Consider the following 18,200-nt stretch of genomic DNA (forward strand, 5'->3'; position numbering starts at 1 on the left):
CACGTGTTTCTTACCACGTAATCTAGAGCAGGCTATTCTCACGCGCTGTTGTTGTTCTTTGGACAAGGCGGGCGTTCTTCCCCTTAAATGAGGTAGCCATGTGCTTTTGAGCTGCCCTAGCCTGTCTTTCAGCACCCTTCGCTTCAGAACCAGTGCTTTCGTCGGGAGTCCCCTCCGCCGCCACCATCAGAGTCTGGCTCCAAATGCCAGCACTTGGCATCACTTCCACTGATACTTCTCGGTCCTCCCATGCCCCGCTTCACCTTGGTAGCAGTGCCTGGTTTCTCTGAGCAAGATCGTCTACTTCCTCCCAGTCTCACTGGACTGTTTGAACCTCCAGCATAACCCTCACCAACCCTTGGCTGATAGGAGCTCAGCCTGGTGTGTCAGTTACTTTCTCATTGCTGTGAACAAATACCTGACCAGAAGCAACTCAAGGAAGGACAGGGTTTATTTTGGAATACACACACACACACACATATATATATATGACTTTTTAAAAATATTTTTTATTTGGGCTAGAGGGATGGCTTAGCAGTTCAGGCATTTGCCTACAAAACAAAAGGACCCAGGTTCGGTTCTTCAGGACCCACGTTAGCCGGATGCGCAAGAGGGCACATGCGTCTGGAGTTTGTCTGCAGTGGCTAGAGGCCATAGCATGCCCATCTCTCTCTCTTTCTCTCCTTCTTTCTCTGTCAAATAAATAAAAATAAACTATAAAAAAATTTTATTTATTCATTTATTTGAGAAAGCAAGTAAGAAGCAGAGAGAAAGAGAGAGAGAGGCAGATATAGAGAGAATGGGTGTGCCAGGGCCTCCAAACACATGAGCCACCTTGTGTATCTGGCTTACATGGGTCCTGGAGAATCGAACCTAGGTCCCTTGGCTTTGAAGGCAAGCGCCTTAACCACTAAGCCATCTCTACAGCCCTCAGCTTATATTTTGAGGGGCTCTAGTCCACAGCAAGAAAAACGTAGCAGACTGCTTTGTCACATTGAAATCAGAGTCAAGAAGCAGAGGATAAACAGGAAGTGGGACGAGACCATGCAACCTCAAGACCACAAGATCACCCCCCACGGTGACGCACTTCCTCCAGCAAGGCTCCACCTCCTAAAGGTTCCCCAGCCTTCTGAAACGCCGCCACCAGCTGGAGACCAAGGGTTCCAATATTCAAACATGTGAGCCTGTTGGTACACGTCTTGTTCAAGCCACAACACTTGGGTTTGTGTATCTGTCTGTGTGTCCTGAGAAGCTGGAGGGCAGGGACTGAGATCTGAGCAGACACCAGCCCAGGAGCTGGCTTGAGTGTTGATGTTAAATGTTTGCTATAATAAATTGTCCGAACACCCCTCAGGGCTCTTCTCTCTGGAACCTTCAGCTTCGCCTTTCCCTGACTCACTACCAGGACTGCTCTGGCTGGCACGGTCCGTCACAGATCCAAGCCCAGGGTGAGCACTTCCCAGCGACTGCCTCTTTCTTCCTGTGGAAAAGGGAAACATACCAAGCTCCAAGAAAATGTCTTCAGTTCTCCCTCCGAGTATGATGTGTGAGATCCCCACATTTTCCTCTGATGAGAGCCAGGTCAGGTCACCTGGCGGTCACCACAGCCCAGCAAGCACTCCCTGATTGGCAAGATCAAGGGGGACACAGTCATTGGTTCCTCAGCCATCTGATCATCAGATATGATTCTAGTGCCCCCAGGGTGTTCAGGGATTAAGAGGTTTTGCCTGAACAACGTGGGCCCCAAATTTGGCACCCTTTCTGTAACAGAATTGGAGATTTGAAAAGGCTATTGAAATCCCTAAATCTCAGTTTCCTCTTCTGAAAAGTGGAGATAATCTGGTCCCTACCCCCTTTGGATTTAGGAACTGCTTGAATGAGAGGCTGTACAGGAAGGGGTTCTGGAATGGGTTAGGGTTCAGGCATTTGCCTGAGAAGCCAAGGGACCCAGGTTTGATTCCCCAGGACCCACGTAGGCCAGAGGCACAATGTGGTGCATGCTTCTGGAGTTTGTTTGCAGTGAATGGAGGCCCTGACATGCCTATTCTATCTGCCTCTTTCTCTCTCAAATAAATAAAAATTAAAAACTTAAAAAAAGAAGCAGTATGCATCAAATATTAGTCAAATCAAATGTAGGCCAAGCTCTATGCTAAGACTGAGGGAAAGTGCTTTGCACAGGATGAGACTTTAGCCCAAGGTTGAGGGAAAGAAAGAGCCTGAGAGGAGACTCCGCAGGAGGGTGGTGAAGGTCTGCTGTTGAGGCCCGCAGGGGCTCAGGAGCCTGGCGGGGAGAACCCCTCAGCTGTCCCCAGCCAGGAGCCAGTCTGTAGTTTCTTTGGCTCCTAATGAGCATGAGTTTAGCTCAAATTCCCCATATCCCGTGCTCCCTGACATAATGGACATGACTGGCACTTCACCCCCCAAACAGCAGGGTGCGTCCACTTCCCAGACACCTTCTGAACTCTGTTTCCCTAAGGAGCAGGGCCTGTGGTCCACGCACAGCCCGAGGCACCTGGAGAGATGACGGTGCACTTCTCTTCCGTCCTTCCTCTTTTTTCTTGAAGCCAACCTTCCAAGTCCAGGCTTCAGCACATTGTCCAGACACTCAAGAGCTGGTTGTCACTCAAGGATTATTAAAACATTGAAATGATCTGGGGAGATGGCTCTGAGGGTAAAAGTGCTTGTCGTACAAGCATAGAAACCCGAGTGTGGATGTGCAAACCCCGCGGGAAGCCGGCCGCACTGGCGTGTCTGTGATCCCAGCCCTCCTGGAGCAGCATGGAGGCCGAGACAGGAGCATCCAGGGATGCTTGTGGGCCGGCTGGTGTGGTGAACGCGGTTGTGAACAATGGGCCCTGCTTTCAGATGAGGCGGAAGGCAAGGGCTGACACCCGAAGTTCTCCTCTGACCTCCATGTATGAACCATGGCACACGTGCCTGTATGTGTGTGCGCGCGCACACACACACACACACACACACACACACAAAGGTGGAAAAAATAAAACTTTGAGCTGGCATTGTCAGAAAGAAAAGGTGATACCATCCCCCCCTCACTGGCCCCTCCTCCCAGAAGACAAGAAGATGAGGTGAAGGAGTCCGGCAGCTCCTGCCACAACTATGTCTCACATCCCCAGCAATTTCAAGGACACTGCTGGACTCCTTGAAAGAATATCCTCATCTAAATGAGCCCTCGGGCCTCCCCTCCAGCTGCTTAGACCCCTCGGTTTGCTCAATCCAGGGAATAAATCATAAAAAGGGAAATTTTCTTACTCAACTTCTAGTATCTATTGGCTCCCAGAAAAGCTAGAAGCAATATCCCATACCATCTTTTAGGCCTAAAGACACATGGCTTACAAGTGGGATACGTTTGGCTCTCCAGGGGCCCTTGGCATGATCAGGAGACGCATTTGGTTATCCCAGCTGAGGGAGATGCCACTGACATCACGTGGGCAGAGGCCAGAGATGCCCCTTCCTGGTCCACACTGCAACTGGGCAGCTGCCTCTGAGTCATCCAACCAGCATGGCTGTCCCGCTGGCCTGGGAAACACGGGAAGATGGAGACAGAGGGCTGTGCGTGTGTGTGCCCATGTGCGTATAAGCTGGGCACATACATGGGTTAGCTGTGAAGGGAGCTCCATTCTTCTTTTGATCATGTGTACACATGTTTCACATGTGTACGCATGTTCATGTGCGGGCAGGTTCAGTACCAAGGGCAACCTTTGGGCATCAGCCTCATGAATGATGGCCACCGCTTAAAAAATATTTTTTTAAGTTTATTTTTATTTATTTATTTGAGAGTGACAGACAGAGAGAAAGAGGCAGAGAGAGAGAGAGAAAGAATGGGCGCGCCAGGGCCTCCAGCCACTGCAAACAAACCCCAGACGCGTGCGTCCCCTTGTGCATCTGGTTAACGTGGGTCCTGGGGAATCGAGCCTCGAACCGGGGTCCTTAGGCTTCACAGGCAAGCGCTTAACTGCTAAGCCATCTCTCCAGCCCTGTTTTTTTTTTTTTTAACTTTTGATTTTTCAAGGTAGGGTCTTGTTCTACCTGACTTGGAATTAGTCTCAGGTTTTTCTCAAACTCACGATGATCCTCCTGCCTCAGCCTCTCAAGTGTTGGGATTGATTAAAGGTGTGTGCCACCATAGCAGGCTTTTTTTTTTTTTTTTTTGGTTTGTTATCTACCTCTTTTTTTTGTTGTTCATTTTTTATTTATTTATTTGAGAGTGACAGACACAGGGAGAAAGACAGATAGAGGGAGAGAGATAGAATGGGCGCGCCAGGGCTTCCAGCCACTGCAAACGAACTCCAGACGCGTGCGCCCCCTTGTGCATCTGGCTAACGTGGGACCTGGGGAACCAAGCCTCGAACCGGGGTCCTTAGGCTTCACAGGCAAGCGCTTAACCGCTAAGCCATCTCTCCAGCCCTATCTACCTCTTTTTGAGACAGGATCTTTCACTGGAACTCACCCATTAGGCCAGACTGGCTGATCCAGGAACCCTCCTGTCTTTACTTGCTGAGATTGCAGACACATGTGACCATGCCTGATATTTTGTATGGGTTCTGGGGATCAAACTCAGGCCCTGATGCCCTCGAGGCAAGTACTTTTACTGACTGAGCATCACCTCAGCATTCCTGCTCCCCATCTTCCAAAGGTCAAAGAAAGTAACGGAGCGGGACCTTACTTGGACACCACTTCAGATTACACTATACTGGAATCCCATTTACTAGTATGGCCAAATCACCAGTACAATTTCATGTTTAGTTGTTAATGGGAATGGCTGGAAAACACAGAGTGGGTCTGCAATGGGCCAGGTAGGTGACATTCATGGAGCCCGGAAGCTCACACTCATGCCTGCAGATGTGACTTCAGCGATGGTATTAGAAATCCCACCTTCAGACTTCGTCCCAAAGAGGGGAGCAATGGGAAGACCGCTCACAGCTCTCCCGCCCTCTCACCACGGCAAGCAAGCAGAGACAAAAATAAACAGGACATTCTCCTCCCGGCAGTCACGGACAATGCTAATTGGTCTAGTGATGCATTACTGACCATCTGGAGGGCGGCACATTGCCCAGCGCAGGACCTCAGGCCATCAAGGCTCCGCAGTGACTGTGGTCAGACATCTGCTCCCCAGGCTCCACAGTCCCAGGCAGTCTGGGCCACTGTTCCATGCAGCACTTGCAGAGCAAGTGGCCTGGGGGCCTTTGCCCTTTGCTGGGGTCTGGCCATCACCCTATTTCTGTAGTGGCTGAGCACTTCATGACATTAGCCACTGTGCACACTGGGGTTTGCGGGAATCACTGTTTATTGTAAACCTCTGTTTGCAGATAGTGCGCCGATGCCCAGCTACAAAGACTCTGAATTCCATTCTCCAGCTGTAGGACATTTCCAGAAGAGATAGTCCAGGCAGAATGCAATTAGGCAGCCGATGACTCTGACAAGAGAACACACTTCCCCATCATCAAAGAGTTCTCTTGAGTTTGTGCAAAAGCACGCAGTACCAGACATAGGCCCCGGGTCAACTGCATGTTTGGACAGAGCCTAGGAAAAAAACCAGGGCTCCGTGGGATGACTTCTGCCTTTGTCCCATCTGAGCACTGGGTGAGTGGAGGCATTATCATTTGTTCTAACTCATTTTTTTTTCTGCCTTTGTGTGTGTGTGTGTGTGTGTGTGTGTGTGTGTGTGTGTGTGCGCGCGCACATACAGGCACATGTGCCATGGTTTATACGTGGAGGTCAGAGGAGAACTTCGGGTGTCAGCCCTTGCCTTCCGCCTTGTTTGAAAGCAGGGTCCCTTGTTCACAACCGCGTTCACCACACCAGCTGGCCCACAAGCTTCCCTGGATGCTCCTGTCTCGGCCTCCCATGTTGCTGTTGGAGGGCTGGGATCACAGACACGCCAGTGTGGCCAGCTTTCTGTGAGTTTTGCACATCCAAACTCAGGTTTCTATGCTTGTATGGCAAGCACTTTTATTTTTGGAGCCATCTCCCCAGACCATTTCATTATGTTTTATTGTTTTATTTCTTTGTTAGATATAGAGGGAAAGAGAGAGAGAGAGAGGGAGAGAATGGGTGCACCAGAGCCCCTAGCCACTACAAATGAACTCCAGATGCATGTGCCACAATGTGCATCTGGCTAACATGGGACATGGAGAATCGAACCTGGGTCCTTAGGCTTCGTAGGAAAGTGCCTTAACCGCTAAGCTATCTCTCCAGCCCCATTTCATTAGTTTAATAATCCTTGGGTGGCTCCCATTTCTTGAGTGTCTGAGCAATATGCTGAAGCCTGGACTTGGAAAGGGTGGCTTTGAGAAAAAAGAGGAAGGACGGAAGAGATGCACACCACCATCTCTCCAGGTGCCTTGGGCTATGCACGGACCAGAGGCCCTGCTCCTTAGGGAAACAGAATTCAGAAGGTGTTTGGGAAGTGGAAGCACCCTGCTGGCCAGGAGCTGAAGTGCCAGCAGGAGCCGGGGCGCCTGGATGCTTAACCCATTAGGTGCTTTCAAAGGACTGGATGTGGCGCCAGTGCCATTTAAAGCTATGTCATGTGAGATTTGGTGGTTCACCGGTGGGTCGGGTTGAGGACATGAGGAAAGACTGTCCGGATCTGGCCCCCATCCTGCGCTCATGGCCAGCTGTAGGGCATGGAGCTGATCTAGGCTACCAACGACTATTGGAAGAGAAGTCAAAGGCAGAATCAGTCTTCGACAGAAAGTGTACTGGTTGCTTATTGCTGGATTCCAAGGAGGCCCCAAAGGGAGAAGTGTAAAAGAGCGTGGCGTGCTTTTGCCAATTTGGGTAAAACTTCAACCCTTCAAACAGCTGCAGGGGGTGTGTGCTGGTTCTCCTGCAGGCTACAGGGCTGAGGTGGGATTATAGAGCACCCTGCTAGAACGGCGCCTGCGCACTTCAGCCCTCCTCCACTGCCAAGAAGGTCTTGATAAGGTCAGAGCAGGACGACCTGGATTTTGACCACGGGGAAAGGCAGCCTCTGTCATCACAAGCACAGTATATCCCTCCACTGAGCACAAGGGTCGTCCGTGAATGTGGCACTGCCTCTTTCTGTCCCTGGGAAAGTAGTGTGGAAGTTCTTCCCGGCATGTCTGGTTACTGCGGAGCTGCTGAAACCACCCAGCTCTGTGAGTCTCCTCCAAGACCCTGGTGGGCAGGTCTTGGAATTTCTCACTCATGTTTAATATACAAAATCCTAGATAGAGTAAACCAATTTGACACTTTTGTAATTACCTTCACATTGCTGGGAAAAAACACTTCACCAAGTTCAGCTGATGGGAGGAAAAGGTTTATTTTGGGCTTATGGTCTCGAGGGGAAGCTTCACGGTGGCAGGGACAGGAGTGGAGCAGAGGACAGGATCATGTTCTGCCACAGCAGCTGGCAGGAAGCAGTAAGAGTGAGCTCCGTTCTGGCTCTTACACCCCTGAACCCACGCCCCTGGCACACCTCTCCCAGCAAGACTCCAAATCCCAGATTGCCACCATCTGGGGACCAAGCATTGAGAACACACAAGTCTCTGGGAGACATTAGATTCAAACGACCACAGACACATGTGCAGAATCCCAAAGAATAAATTCAAGGGTTCTTTTTTTTTTTTTTTTTGGTTTTTCGAGATAGGGTTTCACTCTAGCCCAGGCTGACCTGGAATTCACTATGGAGTCTCAGGGTGGCCTTGAACTCATGGCGATCCTCCTACCTCTGTCTCCCGAGTGCTGGGATTAAAGGCGTGTGCCACTATGCCCAGTTTATGGGATAGTTTTTTATTAGGATTCACCCCCAAGTGATGACAAAGCTCCCACCGAGCCAGCAGCAGATGTTCTGGGATGTTCCATGAATCCATTGTTAAATCCTTCCCAAGGTAAGAATACCCACATTTCAAAAACCCTTGAATTAAGCCGGGCATGGTGGCGCACGCCTTTAATCCCAGCACTCGGGAGGCAGAGGTAGGAGGATCGCCATGAGTTCAAGGCCACCCTGAGACTCCATAGTGAATTCCAGGTCAGCCTGGGCTAGAGTGAAACCCTATCTCGAAAAACCAAAAAAAAAAAAAAAAAAAAAAACTATCCCTGTACTTTAAATGAAAGAGTTCATTTTATAGTTCTGAATGTAAACAGCAAGGAGCATGCCTTCTAGAACACTTGTGAAGCGAGGTACACGTTGAGCACACACACGACCTTGGTGTCCTTGTCTCATCACCGGAGCGATAATCTCTGATGCCACTTGCAATATTTATTCTTTCACTATTTCCCTGTGTGGCTATAATTTTAAAATAGGCTGTGCAAATATCCACTTCATTCAATTCTTTTGCTAGTGTGTATGCACACGTATGTGCAGATGCACATAGTTCATGCCCACGTGTGCAGACAGAGAATATTGGGTACCCTCCTCTATCACTCACTCATGTGTTGCCTTGTGACAGAGCCTCTCACTGAATCTGGAGCTTCCATTTTCAGTCAGACCGGTGGGGCTGGAGAGATGGCTCAGCAGTTAAAGGTGCTTGTTTGGCAAAGCCTGACAGGGCAGGTTCAACTCTCGTACTTACATAAAGCTAGATGTTCTAAGTGGTGCGTGCATTGGAGTTCGTTTGCAGACTGATCATTGAGCACCAGCAATTCTCCTGCCTCCACCCCACACGGGACTGGGGTTACAGGCATGTTGGCAATGGCCAGCTGTTTACAATGGGTGCTGGGGAATTGAACTCAAGACAAATCAGGCCCTCTCAGGCCTGCAGGCTGAACCACCTCCTCAGCCCGAGTACTTAACTTTATATTGGTGTTTTCCATGTGGTAATGTGAGCATTCTCCTGTTGTTAAATATTCTTCAAAGCAAGAGTCATAGGCAACATGTTGTGGTTGCTAATATCAACTCAGCATCATTCATGGCATCATTCTGTTGCTCAGTATTTAGATGATACAAAAGTTCAAGTGACGCTGCAGAGGCAGGGTAAGTAATTGTAAGTGTAATAACATCCTTCATACACCCACTAAAGGTGGAACTATAGGCCCAGGGCCTGAATGTTTCCAAAGCTCTAGAGGTTCATTGCTGATTTGTATTTCAGAAAAGAAAGTACACCAATCACATTCCTAGCAGCATCGAAGATCACAACTTGTCTGGCTTTGATTTGAGGTGGCTGGAAGTACTATTTCATTCCTTGGTGGCTTTGAAAGATGCCTTCAAGAACCGGGCGTGGTGGCTCATGCCTTTAATCCCAGCACTGGGAGGCAGAGGTAGGAGGATCGCCATGAGTTCAAGGCCACCCTGAGACTCCATAGTGAATTCCAGGCCAGCCTGAGCTAGAGTGAGCCCCTACCTTGGAAAATAAAATTTAAAAAATGCCTTCAAGGGGCTGGAGAGATAGTTTAGTGGTCTAGGTGCTTGCCTGAGAAATCTAAGACCCCAGGTTTGACTCCCCAGAACCCACATAAGCCAGATGTACAAGTTGACACATGCACACGAGGTGACACACGTGCACAAGGTGACACGCGTCTGGAGTCTGATTGCAGCAGTGCCCGGAGGCCCTGGTATGCCAATTCTCTTTCTCTTTTCCTCCCACTCTCTCATTAAAAAAAACTGTCTTGAAAACGGTGCTGACCCACAGGGGCTATAAATGGCCACTTCATCTTCCTCATGGTCATAGTGCCAAGGGTTTACTGTTAAAAGTCACACTATTGGCTTAAAACACAAAATATTTATTTTAAGAAAATTCTGTTATATTCATTGTTAGCCCTTTCCTCCTGAAATCAATGCTACTGTGTTGTTGACTGACTCTTCAGCATGCCTTAGAGATGATTGCCTCGCATGATCTAGTTGGGCTGATGCTTCCTTTAGTTTTCATACACTGGCCAGTGTCGAACCACCGCTCTGATGCTGGCATCAACAGAGCCACAGGGGACTGACTGTCCACTGCATTGTATTTGTTGATGTGTTACTGAGGATTTTTCATCTGTCTTCATAAGTGAGATTGAAGTTAGTTTCCGGTGTGTGTGTGTGTGTGTACGTGCACGCCACCCTTTATTTTCCGTGCCTGGACGCGAGAGGGTGGCTAGGTCCCAGTTGGAGATGAAGAATGTCGTCATTACTTTTCATGAAGAGCTCAGTGAGGCTGTCTGTGTCCCTGTCACCTCTTGTCCTCCACCTCTCACTGCTCATGGCAGCCTCACAGACCCCTTCAACTCCCCGTGCTGTCCCCATCCTTGTGCCTTTGCTCATGTCGCCCGTCTTTCTGGAAGGTGCTTCTGTATCACCTTCCCCCAGCCACACCTTCAGACAGTCTGTCAGACCCAGCTTGGTCAGCAAACTCCTCATGAAGTGCTTCGTGACTGCCCTGCCCACCAGGTGCACACAATGCCTGGTGAGCCACCGAGTCGATTTTCACAGCCTGCCGGGCAGGTCTCTGGTCGTGGATTTCCTCCGTTGCTGCTGTCCTTCCTAACTGACAGATAGCTCAGCATCTTCTTCCTTGGAGTCCCTGGTCCCAGCACCACACCCTCCTTTTCTTGCACTTTGCTGAATTGCATGGACCAGGCTGAGGCGTATTTCTCTCTAGCAGGACGGGGTCCTTTGTGCATGTGATGCTGGTGGAAACGCCAGTGAGTGGGAGAAGAGGAATCACGATCCAGCCCGAGCAACTGGCAGAGCCCATGCCACCGACAGAGAGGTAGCAGCCAGCCTGCCTTGCTGCCCAGAGCTGTGTGGTCTGGGGGCTGCTGAGCGGTTCTGCTTTAAAATAGTAAAAGCTCACCTTCCCCTCTCTAATGAGGACAGCCAAGTTCAACATGCAGGAGGACGGATACAGAGACACACGTGTCCCAGTGGCAGCTTTAAAGCTCCCCAGCACCAACCAGGCCCAGCAGAAAGGATCAAAGGCCGCACATGGCCAAGCAGTGACAGGTTTATGAAGTCCAGTCATCCCCATGGAAACACTGTATATTTTAATCTGCCCGGTGGAAATAAATCAATCTTGGGTTTCTGTAGGAGGGGCCGCAAGTTGGCCCCGCTTCTCCACGAGGACATAAGGGGTGTAGTTCCACGGACTTCTCTCCGCTGCAGACGGTCAGCGTTTGCTTTGAGGAGCCACCTGAAGACACCTTTGCATTTCCCCGTCTCAGAGTCCTGGACATCCAGCTTTTGACGAGCATGCAGGGCTGTGACTGCTCTTAGGTTTACAAACACAACTTGGCATGGGGAAGCCTGTGGGAGGTCGGGCAGACCACCCCGACGTAGGCCTATGAAAGCCCAGTTGGAAAATGTCCTGACGTCAGCCAAAAGTGTGACTGTGTTTCTAAAAACTTGGCTTTCTCCTGGTGGTCGAAACACTGAACCTTTTTGTTCATTGAATGCTGAAAAAACAAGTATGCCAAAGAGGGACTTTTTTTTTTTTTTTGGCTAAAGGGTTCCAAAGTGCCTAGCTATTTTTGACTCTTTTTCTCTCGGGACTTGAGCACACTCAACAAATGTGACTCAGAGATGTGTTATTGTTTTCTGAGCACATCGATGATTTTAGGCCAGGCCAACAAAGTCCGTTCGCCTCCCGTGCGGCTTGCAAGACAACCTCTCTGGGCTGGTTCTGGTGCCTCTGGTGGGGAGTAGGTGCTGAGGGTGTCTGCTCTGTGAGGATGTGGGAGAGACGCTGGGGCACTGGCTAGGAGCGGGTCTGTTCCTTGTGCAAGAAGGCCAACCTTGGCTCCAAGATGGTTTGTGGTTGTGGAAAGAAAGGCTGAGTTTCCAAATTGGGAGAGAACCAATGAATGAAGTTGTATCGACTTTCTGCTTTTAACCAACTGAACTAATATATTCATATTTCCAATACAAATATGAATGTAGTATATATATGTATATATATATGCATATATATATGCATATCTATATTCCAGTGTAAGAACTTATTAGCTCAGTTGGTTATATATGCCATATATGAATATATTATACATTTATATTATAACTATATATTATAGATATACATCTGAATACAGCACACATATACGTAACTGTAAATATGTATGTATGTGGGTATGTAATTCTTTATATAAAATTTGAAATAAATTATAAATTAATTAATGCTATGAAATATATATGTGCGTGTGTGTGCTTTGGCTTATGTGTGTGCAATGTCTTGTGTATGCACACGTGTGTATGGGCCCTTGGAGCCCGATGCACTCGCCTGCAGCGGGGTGAGCTCGCCAGTCGTGGCAGGAGCAGGAGGTTGAGCGCCTCCTCCATCACTCTTCTGTTCGCCCTTGTCTACCCTGAAGTGTCTCACTGACCCAGGAGCGTGCCTCGTTTTGTGTGTGTGTGTGTGAACTCCAGTGACTCCTGGATCTTCTATGGGACTGGGTGGTAGATACCCATGGCCAGCCCCAGCTATTTAATGTGGGGTCTGCAGATTCAAATTCAGGCAGCTTTAGGCCCTCATGCTTGGGCAGGAAGCTCACTTGACTACTGAACCCTGAAATTACTTTTTTATGTTTTTGTTCTGACCTCTGGCAGTCTGAGAAATACTATTCATTCATTTATTTATTTATTTTAGATCATATCTCATACTGTAGCCTAAGCAGGCCTGGGGTTTACTGGGTCGCCCAGGCTGACACATACAACTCACAGCGATCATTTTGTCTGACCTCTACACATGCACCATGGTGTGTGCTCACACACATGAAAGTGTACAGGCACACAGATCACACACAGCAAGAAACAAACAATGCTGGCCCTCTGGTGTGGTGGGCGTCCTTCATGGCTTCTGGCTTTTACATGGGGCCTGGGGATCAAAACCTGGGTATTCAGGTTGGAGCATCAAAGGCTCTGTCCACTGAACTATCTTCCCAGATCTTAGTGTTTTTAGCAAAAAGTAATTATATATACAAAGGAAAAACTTTGAGTACAAAAATCTCTGTAATGAAAAATTCTCGCCAGGCATGGTGGCGCATGCCTTTAATCCCAGCACTTGGGAGGCAGAGGTAGGAGGAATGCCATGAGTTCAAGGCCACCCTGAGACTACATAGTGAATTCCAGGTCAGCCTGGGCTAGAGTGAGACCCTACCTCGAAAAACCAAAAAAAAAAAAAAAAAAAAAAAATTCTCTTTAATCCTAAACCTCCCAAGTTCCCTCCCCTTAGTAGCCACTTTTAACAGCTATTGTTAAAGCAAACCTATCCAAAGAAGTTGTACACATGCTATGCATGCATGAACCCCTCCAGACACACGGCCATATCAAATGCACACACACACACACACCATATTGCTCACTACATTTTTCTCTTAGAGACTGGATTTTCATGGTCCTGTTTAATAGTACATATTCATTCCTTTTACTGGATGAATAGAGTTCTGTGTTTGGGAGATGTAGTGCGTTTATCAAACCAGCCCTCAACCAAGGACGTGCAGGTCACTCCTAACTTTGTTATGATCAATAGCATTGTATGTACCAGTCACTGACAAACAGAGCATTGGGGAATCTGGAAGTGCATCAGTGTGCACACATATTGCAATTTATTATGATGGGCATCACTATTGTTTATTTATTTATTTATATGTTATATTTTAGTTTTTGAAGTTATGTTTCACTCTGGTCCAGGCTGACCTGGAATTCACTATGTAGTCTCAGGGTGACCTCAGACTCACTGTGATCCTCCTTCTTCTGCCTCCCAAGTGCTGGGATTAAAGATGTGCACCACCACACCTGGCTTATTGTTTTATTTTTAGTAGCTATCCAAATGGGCTGGGCCCATTTATCCATCCACCAGCAGGGCCAAGGGCAGCTATTTGTTATCATTTCATTAGCCCAGTTCTTTCAAACTCAACCTTTGCCAATCTGTTGGATAAAATATGCTGCAATAAAGATGAAGGCCTGTGAGCAGTGTCTGGTGTTTTAGTCACCCATCCAAGTACTAACCAGGCCTATCCCTGCTTAGCTTCCCAAACCAGACAGGATTGGGTGCATCCAGGGTTAAGTGGCTTTAGACACTCATGGATATCACAGTATCTATTGTGCTTAAACACTCCTTTATAAAAATTTCCATCAATTGATTCATTTTTAAATGTACTTATTCATTTATTTATTTGAGAGAGAGAAAGAAAGAGACAGATAGAGAGAAACAGAGAATGGGCATGCCAGGGCCTCTAGCCAATGCAAACTATAGATGCATGCGCCCCCTTGTGCATCAGGCTTACATTGGTCCTGGGGAATCAAACCATGGTCTTTAGGCTTCGCAAGGAAATGCCTTAACCACTAAGCCATTTCCCCAGCCCCAGTTGATTCATTGTATGGACAAGAAAGAGCTCAGAACACCCATCCCCCAGCCCAGACAGAGCCAGCACAGAGCTCAGATAGGGCTAACACAGGTTTCCATCTTTGCAGAAGCACTGTTCCAGGAATCAGTGGTTGCTAGGGGTGGGCCTTGAGGTTTTATGGCCCTGCCCCACTTCCTGTTCACTCTCTGCTTCCTGATTGCTAATACAGTGTGATCAGCTGGCCTCCCACTCCTGATACCCCCTTCCCTGCATGATGGTGTCACCTGGAGCTATAAACCAAGATAACCCTTCCCTCCTGAGGCTGCCTCTTGTCAGGTATTTGGTCTCAGCCCTGAGTAAAGTGACCAATATACCTATTGCAATGCCCTCTGGGTTTAGGAAGGTAGACGATAACTGGGCAGAGTGGTTAGCAAACATGCTCTTGACCACTTCTAAAACTTTTTAGAAGCTTTCTGTCTTGAGAGAGTCGATGCATCCCTAACTGTCTCTAAGTGGATGGGGACAAGGTGCACATGACTGGCAGAAGCTTTGTGGAATAAGAAGGAAAGTGACAATGCAGGTCTGAGTCACACTCACAAGAGGTTCTGGTTCTGGGCCTGTCCTGACTGGCATTGACATGCTGGATGGGTCACCTCTGAGCCTCAGTTTCTTCATCTCTCAAATAGGGCTTATAATTATATCATCTATCCCCTATAGTTTCCATGAGGGAGTGTCACTAGAAGCTCACATGAAAGGCACTTGGCATAGCATGGTACAGATTGCTTGTCACTCTTCTACACAAAAGTGTCGCCATCAATATTATTGTTCATGGCTCCTGTGAGTCTCCTTCCAGTGGCTTCTCTTCTTTCTTTTCCTCATCTGCTCTTCCCCTTGTTCTCGAATCATTTAAAATGGAACACAGCAGAGAAAGCATCCCCCTGGTAGGGCAAGCACATCGCAGTCCTCAGTTCAGCAGGTGCAGGACCTCCCCAGAAGACGGAGCCTTTTTCTATCGTGATGAACCAGCGCCGGGACACTAACCGGCATTTACATTGCTAGTAGCCCTGCTATCCGAGGGCGCCTGGGAAAGTTGACTCTGGCAGACCCAACCCCAGACCAGGATCCTTCAGGTCTGAGGAAGCACAGCACAGATCCCACCTTGACTAACTTTCTCTACTCTACTCATGTCTGACCTAGAGCTGAGACCACTCCCCTTCTTGCAGGTAAAGACCACGCAGCAATACACAATGGCCCCAGGATGTCCAACTGGGTAAACTCAGTTTCTCTAGACTAAAGAACTGTCAGAAAGAAATTATTCCTCTGTAGTCCTTTAAACACAAAGCCTAAATACTGCCCAGCCCTGTCTTCCCTCCCTTCCAGTCATATTATAATATGCATATATATAATATAATTTGCCGTCTCTTTCCTAAGCTTCCGCAGCTGGGGGTTGGTTGGAGTTTGAGGCTTTGGGACACAAAGCAAGCGTGCATTCCTCTCCTATTGACTTGCTGGCACCAGTAGGAGAAGTGTCTAGCACAGCTCCCGGTTTCTAAGATCTTGGAGGATATATTCTGTATGAACAAGTGGCAGGTTAATATTTCTATAACCTACATAGTTTTCAGCCTCCTCCCTGAAATGCCACGTCTTTTAGATAGAACCAAAACCCATGTTGTCTCTGCTCCCTTGATAAAGAAGATTCAACGTAAGAATGAGTTATAGAACAACAGCCCCTCGTTCATTTTATTACTCAAATCAGAGATCCCCCATAAACTCATGGGTTCTGAATGCTTGGTCCCCAGCTGAGGGCAATTTGGGAGGTAGAGCCTGGCTGAAGCTGGTACAATATTGGGGGAGGACTTAGGGGTGTTACAGCCGGTTCCCCTTGCTTATTCCTCTGCTATTGTTTTCTACCTGATGTTGGCCAGGAAGTGACATCCAGCCTCTGCTCATGCCATACTTGCCCCTTCTGATCATGGAGTGCCCCCTCGATTCAGTAAGCCAAAATAAAAATCTTTCCTCCAATCAGCGGCTTATTGTCAGTCACTTTATCCCAGCGACGAGAAGCGGATGACAGCCGTCTTCTGACTTTTCTCGTCCTGCCCCTCCCCAGTAGGAGAGTTTTCAGCCATATTTCATGCACATTTGAAAAACAATCTCCACACATCCTAAGCAAAGCACATGTTTCACACTTTGTTTCAGCCATAGGAAACCTGGAGAGAAAGTAGAGTGGGCTCTTATTTTATCAAGAAAACATAAGAACAGGCTAGAGAGATGGTTCAGTTATTAAAGGTGCATGTTCGCAAAGCCTGATGGTCTGGCTTTGTTTCCCCAACACATACATAAAGCCAGATGCATGTGGAGTTCATATACAGAGGCAAGAGGCCCTGTCTGTCTCTTTCTCTGTTTTCTTTCTTAAATAGATAAATAAATAAATAGATCATTGTTAGAAAATTTTCAGTGCCAGGCATGGGATACCTCCAGTGAGTTGTTGGCCAGGGAGGTCCCTAATGCCCCCAAAACAGTATAGGCCATTGCCAAGGCCCTTGGTTTCCCACCAGGAATAGATGGTAAGACCCTATTGCTGAAGACTCCACATACTTGGGCTGCAAGGCCACTGAGAAATCCTGCTGGAACTGAGCTGATAACCTCCTCCATGTAAACCAACTGACAGAAAGCTGGAAGAAGCCATTCTACATGTAGTTCAATGGGAGAAAGAGATACCTCCAGTGAAGATACTCAACAGTGGACACTGCAAGCCTTATAATTGGCCAGCCAGGCCAAACGAGCCAACGGGTGCAACAGTGGCAGGTCTGTCATGGTGGAAACCAACTGCCCTCCAATTGGACTGGAGGCCCACTCCAAGGGAGGGAATACATCCCTGATACTGAAAACTTAAAACAGGGGTAGTCATGAGCCCTAGGGGTGTAACATCTGCTGATGTCTGGATAAGTCTATATACTATGCTTATCAAACTGCCCAGTAAGCACTTCTCTTAATATTTATACCCTTATATTAATGCTACTCTCACTTTGGGTAGAGAATCTTCTCTTTTCAGATGGCAGTGACCTTGGGATGACTCAGAAGGTATCATTGTGCTGGAAAGAAGTGACTGGAGTACTGAGTAACATCTCTATCACACCTTCCAAGGCTCAGGGTCTAATGTGGAATAGGTGGTGGAAAGAATGTAAGAGCCAAAGGAAGGGTAGGACTCCTTACAACGTACTCCCTCCAGATAAGTTGGCCTGGATATTCATGACTTCATAGTGCCTGATACTACCTACACAAGACCATCATAAGAGGAGGAAAAGATCATGACATCAAAATAAAAGAGAGACTGATTGAGATGGGGAGGGATATGATGGAGAATGGAATTTCAAAGGAGAAAGTGGGAGGGAGGGTATTACCATGGGATATTTTCTATAACCATGGAAAATGTTAATAAAAATTGAGAAAAAAGAAAAAAAAGAAAATGTAATTTTGGAGGGATGATTTTCCTGGCTTTAGAATTCTGGATTGACAGTTTTCTTTCTTTCCTTCAATGCTTTCATTGACATCTGGCCCTCATTTTATTCTGATATGTGGTTAGCAGTCATTCATATCATAATCTTCTAACTATACTGTACTTTTTTTTCTGCTGGCAGCTTATTTTGATGTTTCTCTTTGTTTTTGCTTAGCTTTTTCATTCTCTTCTTTTGTTTTTTTTTTAATTTTTTTTTGGTTATTTTAGTTATTTGAGAGTGATAGAGAGAGAGAGAAAGAGGCAGATAGAGAGAGAGAGAATGGGCACGCCAGGGCCTCCAGCCACTGAAAATGAACTCCAGACGCATGCGCCCCCTTGTGCATCTGGCTAACGTGGATCCTGGGGAATCAGGCCTCGAACCGGGGTCCTGAGGCTTCATAGGCAAGCGCTTAACCGCTAAGCCATTTCTCCAGCACCATTCTCTTCTTTTGAAGAGAGG

The sequence above is a fragment of the Jaculus jaculus genome, chromosome 1 (assembly GCF_020740685.1).
Source record: "Jaculus jaculus isolate mJacJac1 chromosome 1, mJacJac1.mat.Y.cur, whole genome shotgun sequence".
NCBI lineage: Eukaryota > Metazoa > Chordata > Mammalia > Rodentia > Dipodidae > Jaculus > Jaculus jaculus.